The following is an 8,193-nucleotide window of genomic DNA, read 5'->3' as shown; positions in this document are numbered from 1 at the left end:
AGAAATATAAACGCCAAAAAGTAAAAAGAAAAAGAAAAAAGAAAACAATGAAAACAATGTCCGCGGCACAGACTTCTTGAGTGTTGCGTGATCACCCGAGCGAGGTACAAGTCAAATGCAGTGTATAATAGCAGAGATACCAAATGTGTACAAAGGAAGTTCAGGAGATAATACAGAAATCACGAGCGAGGCACATGTTACATAATCGATAATGTCAGTAATGTGAAGTATGAACAGAGAATATCGAGGAGGATTGAAGAATAGCTATAGATATGAATTCAGAAAAACTAGTTTAAGTTTATGTTTAAATGAATAAAGAGACTGAGATTGGATTATTTCTCTATCCAACTCATTCCAAAGTTTAGGTCCTGTAGTGGTTATTGTTTTTAAAGCAGATACGGTTCGTACAGGAGAAAGATGAAAAGGATCTTTTTGTCTAGTAGGGTAAGAATGAACTTCAGTATTTTTGACAAACATCGAAGAAAACACATCAGGGAGACCACCTGAGTTTAATTGATACATAAATGACCCGATATTAAAATGATATAAATCCTGGATCTTAAGTGTTCTACTGGAAAAGAATAAGACATTAGTGTGTTCGAAAAATGTGGCGAAGTTAATTATCCGTATAGCTCTTTTCTGTATCAATAATAAAGAATTAAGTCTAGGTGTACAGCAGTTTCCCCATGCCAGGATTCCATAACCTATATAAGGCAAAAATAGAGTAGAATACAATGAATGCAGAGCATGTTTAGGAAAAAACTGTTTTAACTTATACATAACACCTACATTTTTTGATAATAATTTACGCAAAGAATCAACATGAACTTTCCATGTCAACTTACAATCAATATAAAGACCAAGGAATTTTATATGTTCCACCTGGTTCAATTCTACGTCGTTTACAACCAACTTACCCGGTAAAATATTGATTATATTGCTAAAAACCATAAATTTTGTCTTGGTCAAATTCAATGACAATTTATTAGCCTGAATCCACTTAGATACTGATTTTAATTCAGTATTTACGGTATTCAGTAAAACATGAGGGTTTCGATTTGAATAAAAAATACTGGTGTCATCGGCAAAAAGTAGAAAATAGAGCAGAGAGGACGAACTGCGAAAGTCATTCATATAAAGAATAAACAATAAAGGACCTAAAAGGGATCCTTGCGGTACCCCACAAGTTATAGGCTGTGAACTGGACACATGGCCATTCAAACTAACAAATTGAGTTCTTCCAGTAAGGTAACTTCCAAACCACTCCAAGGCCCTCCCACGAATCCCATAGTGTTGTAATTTGTATAATAATATTTCATGGTTGATTGTGTCAAAGGCCTTGGAGTAGTCAAGAAAGATACCTACTGTATGACACTTGGCATCGATCGCTTTGATAATTTTCTCTATCATGAGTAAAATAGCATGAATTGTAGAATGCTTTTTACGAAATCCAAATTGATTTTCATCTATTACATTACAGTCATTTAAGAATCGGAATACACGTGTGTACACAATCTTTTCAAGTAATTTAGAAAAAGAGGTTAATAACGATATTGGTCGATAATTTCCCAGTTCGTCCTCTCGGCCCTTTTTATATATCGGGATAACTTTAGTGATTTTCATCCTAGTAGGCACTATACCGTTCAGCAATGACAAATTAAATATATGGGCGAGAGGTACAACAATCTCATGTATAACATATTTCAGAAGATAATTAGAAATTCCATCATAACCAGTACTTTTTTTTTGGCTTTAAGATTATTTACAATGTCAACAATTTCGGATTCTAATACAGGCATAAAAAACAAAGATTGATTATTGCGATGACTTAAATACGTAGAAAAAGGTATATCCGTTTCCGGAATAACATCAGCTAAATTAGATCCAACCTTCACAAAATATGAATTAAACGCTTCAGAGATTTCATTATCATCTCTTAACTCAAAGTCATTTACACAAATCTTATGGATATCCGATTTATTTCGTTTCTTCTGAAGAACATTATTAATAACTTTCCACGTGGATTTAATGTCCTTCTCATGGAGAAGAAACAGTGAAGAAAAATATTTCTTTTTTGCCTCACGCAACACAGAAGTAAGAACATTACGATAACTAGTATATTTGCTTTTTGCAGCATCAGTTTTTTGAGACTTGCACTGTAAAAACATCGGTGTTAGATTTAACACCACGGGTGTTAAATCTAACACCGATCAAACTTCAATAAAGGACCACACCCACAGGTGTTAAAAATGCACTGTGATGGTGTTGAAAAGCGTTCACCTGACACTTCGTGGTGTTAATTTGACACTGTACCTGGTGTTATTTTGACACTGTACTGGTGTTAATTAAAAAATGACACCACGTGGTGTTGATTTGATATTTGCTGGTGTTAATATCAATGGTTTAACACCCGTCAAGCTTCAATAAGGGACCACACCAGCTGGTGTTACTTTGGTGTAAACTTATTTTCACATTTTTGCAAAAATCTAGTATTTTAATGTAAAATTCTTGATCGTCTTGTTTAAATTAAAAATCAACAAGAAGTGCAGTTACTAAGAAACTCTTCAAAAAACAGTTTGAAATTTGGAAATGACACCCGTAGGTGTTAATTTAACACCATAAATGAGCACCGAAAATTTAACACCAGCTCGGTGTTCACTATTCAACACCGGACTTTTTGCAGTGTGAATATATAAAAGAGCTTATTTTTCTTATTGATAGACCTCAACAAAGATTTCGATATCCAGGGGGATCGTGGTATCTTTTTATAATTTGATCTAAATTGTGATCTTATCGGAAAATGAAAAGAGAAAAGAGGAGCGATCAGATCAACAAACTTATCATGTGCATCATTAGGCTCATTCGCATTGAGAACCACTGACCAATCAATATTTAACAGGCTTTCCTTAAATCTTATAATATTTTGTTCAGACATAACACGAGCTGTAGAATTCATTTCCCAAGTTGCAGGCTTAAAGCGATTTAGTATAAATGGACTGGAAGCAAACACTGGTGTTATTTTGGTGTTATTCTGGTGTTATTTTGACACTGTACTGGTGTTAATTCAAAAATGACACCACATGGTGCTGATTTGATATTTTTTGGTGTTAATATCAATGGTTTAACACCCGTCCAGCTGGTGTTACTTTGGAGTAAATTTATTTTCAATTTTTTTCAAAAATCTAGTATTTTGATGTAAAATTTATGATCGTCTTGTTTAAATTAAAAATCAACAAGAAGTGCAGTTTAATACTAAGAAACTCTTCAAAAAACAGTTTAAAATTTGGAAATGACACCCGGAGATGTTAATTTAACACCATTAATGAGCACCAAAAATTTAACACCAGCTCGGTGTTCACTATTTAACACCGGACTTTTTGCAGTGTATAGTTCCCACCAAGAATGGTGAAATGCATTTTGAAGGAAAAAACAGAAAATGCTCTCCCCAGAAATAGGGCACCAACAACCTTGTAACCTCCTCCCTCTCCCCCGGCCTATTAATCGGGGTCACTACTGACTCCGTCACATTACGGCCACAAACAGCTTACACTCTTTATCCCCATGAGTATCATGCAGAATGACTTGGCTGGCTTCTGGATAATATAGAGAACTATTAGATACTTAGACACGCTCAAAACTGAGCTTTGCATTATTGTGTATACTTTTATTTTCTATTCCTCATAATGATTTCCTCAAAACTTCGAAAAAAAAAAATTTATGAGCTTCTTGAAGAAGATAGAATATCAGTTTTATTTCTTGGGTCATTAATGTTATATTCAAGAAAAATAAGTTTTTAGTTGTTTTTCCTGGGGGGTGGTCATTTTCATAAAATAATTCGTCAAAGAGTCAAAATGGCTTTCAATCAATTCTGAAGAAAAAAAAAAAACTTCCAGTGTGCTCCATCAAATAAATGCATAAGTTTTTTGTTTCACTTGTCCCAAGGAACATGCAAGCAAGTGAGAGTTTTCTATCACAAAGTTTTTATGCTCCCCCGTCATTTTCAAACTTACTAACAATCGATTTCATCCGAAAAGCGATCGCAATAAAAAGTCAGCTTTCAAATTCGTCTTTGGGCGCTCAAAGTCAACTAAATCATTATTGATAGTCCATAGTCATTTAGATTACTCATAATGCCTAACAGTTATGTTCCTTCGGTCGTTCAAATTCGGTATAGTGAGTAAGCATATTTGAAGTAACTGCACTCAACTTATACTAATATGAGGTTCGTATACCAGATACAAAGTCAAAACGAGGAGGGCAAGAACGAATTAGTTCATTTCATTAGTCTTTTAATTCAGTTGAGTTCACTATTAGTTTAATCAGTTTAAATCAATACTTGGCCTTGGCGATGTTATGCTCAATTGATAAAGTATATAGCATGAAACGTTTACCTTCTTCTGCTGTAAAAATTAGGAAAATGTGGGAATTCTGAGATCTGTTCTGGAAGTCCTGTTTTGATTTCGGGGGGGGGGGGGGTTATACCCTTCTTCCTCCGTTATTAACCATGAAATATTCTTAAAACTGATCGCGTATAATTGTTCTGTATAATACTGGTTGTCATCAGGAAATAGCCTATACTTCTTGCTAGATTCATTTACACATTTCAATTTTTTTATAAGATTAGTACAGTGTATCGGATAAACGCTTACGCCTTCATCTCTTCTGTATTCATTTCGTATAATTCCAAAAACTTGAAAGCATGATAGTGTAATTAAGTGACTAACTGACAATCTATAGAAGGAAAAAACAACAACAACATGGCTGACCATTATCTATAGTACACTATCGACGCACTACCAATGAGGTCTGACATAGAATAATTGAAGCTTTTAGACAACAACACGGGACTATTTTGTAATTGCGGACAGACTTAGTGCAGAGAGGTGAGAACATCCCTGCTTGACGTTAAAGGGAGGCAGTCCTGAGATTTTCACTGTAATGATAATTAAGAAGAGTAAAAAAACATAACCTTTCACCAATTTATACGCGTGGAAATGAAAAACTGTCTCCGTACGCGATTTTTGAAAAATAATTCCTGCAAGCGATCGTGTTAGAGCCGGCAAAAAGATGCTACGTCATGCATGCCCTACTCAGCCCTACTCACCAAGTTGACAGCCGTGCCTCTAAAAACCAAATTAAGTGTTCAAATGATTAGTTGCAATTTTATCATAAAATGTGAAAGTATGTGGTTTTATTATTTCAAACAAAATATTTCAAGCTTTACATATATAATTCATGAAAAATTAATATTGTTAACATAGATCTATATGTATTTTTAAACCAAATATACCATGAACTTGACATCAAATAGGCACGGTCCTTTTCTAGCTTCCGTCCGTGTTGCATACTGCTTAGCGTAGAAACCACTCTCGCGCGCGAATTCTTACCATACTAATGTACACAGTACTCTGTCTAGTTGATTTTGGCGTTCAAACCGAAGATAACCTGTGCATGAGAGAGTCGAATTCTTCAAAGAAAATATTCTTTGTATCTCAATATTTCTGTAAGTAGTCAGATATCGCCTTTCCTCGAAAAAAAAAAAAATATGACGTGAGCCGGGAAGGGTAAACACAGGGGGTCGTAGGGATATGATTTCGCTCCACTTTGCCGTGCATGTCCAGTCGGCACTGGCAGCAGCTAGCTCAGTGGCACTGTACTGCAGTCCAACCCCGGCTGCAGCCCCACGGTAAATGAAACATAGCTAGCCACTTAGCTTACCTCTCTACGCTTTTTCCCCTCGATTCTCTTCGAAGTCGATGCTCGAGGTGTTTCTGTTTTATAACTCATGTGAGCAAATGGTCGGGATTGCATCTGGCTTCAGGAGTTTTCTCGGTTTATAACCGAGAGCCACAGCCTGCCGGTCCACGTAAAAACATCGCTTCTCAAATGGTCCACGCACAGGTAGGTCACAACACAATATCGAGATTTTGTAGGCCCCAAGTTTCTTATGTTCGGCATCGTTGTGCCGAGATTTCCCAGCCATACAGCTCACCTTTCACGATACTTTTGTGGGTCTGGGACGGAAAAAAGGATTTTCCTGGGAAATTTTCTGCACGATTCGAGCAAAACTACTGATGTAAGATAGCCTGACCAGACGACGCTGAATGCGGTCGCCCCTATAGTGTACTAGCAGACCTGTGTAGAACCGTTTCTACCTACAATCTGTACAATGTACGTAGAACATGCATGAGCGGCGATAGGGCTGCATGTGCAGCTGCGCTTGTGATAGACTGGAAAAGTGCGAAGGGCAAACCGCGTACGGAGTATCTACCGTAGATCTAGTTGTACCGTCCACACGTGTACTGTGCGAATATAATACACAATACATACACACACACACACACACACACATACACACACAACGTAGAAACCATGTCAAATACTAGTAGCCACCGACTTCTTCATGCATCTGGGTAACTAGGGAGCGTACGGCTAACGAGCAGAACACGGCTGGGAAGAGTTGTGCCTCGGTGACGTCTGACTCTCCGTCAGGACTTGCTCATTAGCATATTCACCATGCAGATTTACACTTTTTCAACCAAAATTTACGAGCTTATTTGGTGATTTGAAAGTTTGTTTTTGGTGAAAGTAGTTCATTGGAGTAACCAACAACAACATATTTTTTTTTAATTCGTGAGGGAGCTGCCTCACTTTAAGCGCTAGACTTATAGCAGGGAGGTGCGAGACTTAGTATCACCTTCCTGCTTATAGCTACGATGTTAAAGATGCTTCAAATGAAATGAAATGTATACGAAAACTATTCATGGAAGACATGCATAAAAATAAGAAAAAAAAGCATGAAAAACAAAAGACTAAGAAAAGGCACAACAATTTGTCAATTACTCAAAATGAGAAGAAATTAGAATAAAAAGAAGTAAAGAATAAACAGGATAACAAAATAAGAAAGAATACACGAAATGTGAATGAAATTACATGTATTTTGCATAATAATTATGTATGCATGAAAAATCAAAATTCCTGTTGTGTCCATGCGGATACATCATGCGCAATAATTCTAATTTACATGATTTAGATGAATAAAGTAGAAAACCACCTTCCTAAAAACAAAATTTGATACTCGAAACAAGCTGACCAGCCCTGCCTTCTTCTAATTGACGAAATTTCAAATTCCACAGCAGATTAACGAAAGTGTGTTCCATTTAACACTTTTGATCTCTCGAAAATAAAATTGAGTGCTCTAAAGCAAAATTGGATCCTTCTAACACTTTTAATCGCTCCAAAAAACACATGCTCCATCAAATACGAAATAGATTGATTGCTGTTTGTGTTAAATTGAATGACAAATAAACACAAAACATATGACGTTGTCGAATTGAATGACGATTTTAAGAATTTTATTAGGAAGGGTTTGAAATTGACCGGTACATAATCCTATTATATTTGAGAGGGAAGTTGACTAGACACAATATCACCCGGAGAGCTTATATTTAGGTCGATGATTCCAAAAGTATGGGTCTCTACATACCTCAAACTGTGTTCTCGTTGAAAACTTTCGGTCTATCTCAAGTGTTAAACACACACACACACACACACACACACACAATAATAATGTTAAAAGCATTATCTCATGGGCAGGACGAATTTATACCATAAAGGAGTTGCAAATAATAACGTACGACATTACGATATCTTCATGGCAATTAATGTGGATATATCACCCATCCCTTATTGCTGCAAGGTTACTTTAACAGTAGTAAAGGCAAAATTGAAACCTAAATCTGAACATGAGTATAATGTCATTGTTTGCTTGATTAACAATATATTTCGTTTTGAATGAACAATAAATTAATTACCCTAAATCAGCATATTTTATCTTCGTTACACTTTAGGAGTTTCAAGTTTCCCCTTGTGAGTCACCATAAATGTAGGCTAGGGATCGTTTAGTTTTGGTTGAGACCTAATTTCAGCTTTTTAACATTTTTTTTTTTGGTGAGATAATGAGAAACCTCTTATGAGATATGAAAGAGCATGTAATTCCATTAGGAATTCAACCTTTATTTGATGAAAATTGGTTTGAAATGGCCGAGATATCCAAAACAGAGCAATTCCAATAAGTGTGAGACCCACACTTTATTACGATCACTTTGTTTTACTTTGTTTGGATGTTTCAGTCATTGCAAATCCGATTTTCATCAAATAAACTCTGAATTCCTCTTAAAATGGTATGCTCTG

Source organism: Diadema setosum, unplaced genomic scaffold (assembly GCF_964275005.1).
Source record: "Diadema setosum unplaced genomic scaffold, eeDiaSeto1 scaffold_55, whole genome shotgun sequence".
Taxonomy (NCBI): Eukaryota; Metazoa; Echinodermata; class Echinoidea; order Diadematoida; family Diadematidae; genus Diadema; species Diadema setosum.
The sequence above is the reverse complement of the archived record's forward strand: the minus strand, read 5'-3'. Positions refer to the sequence as shown.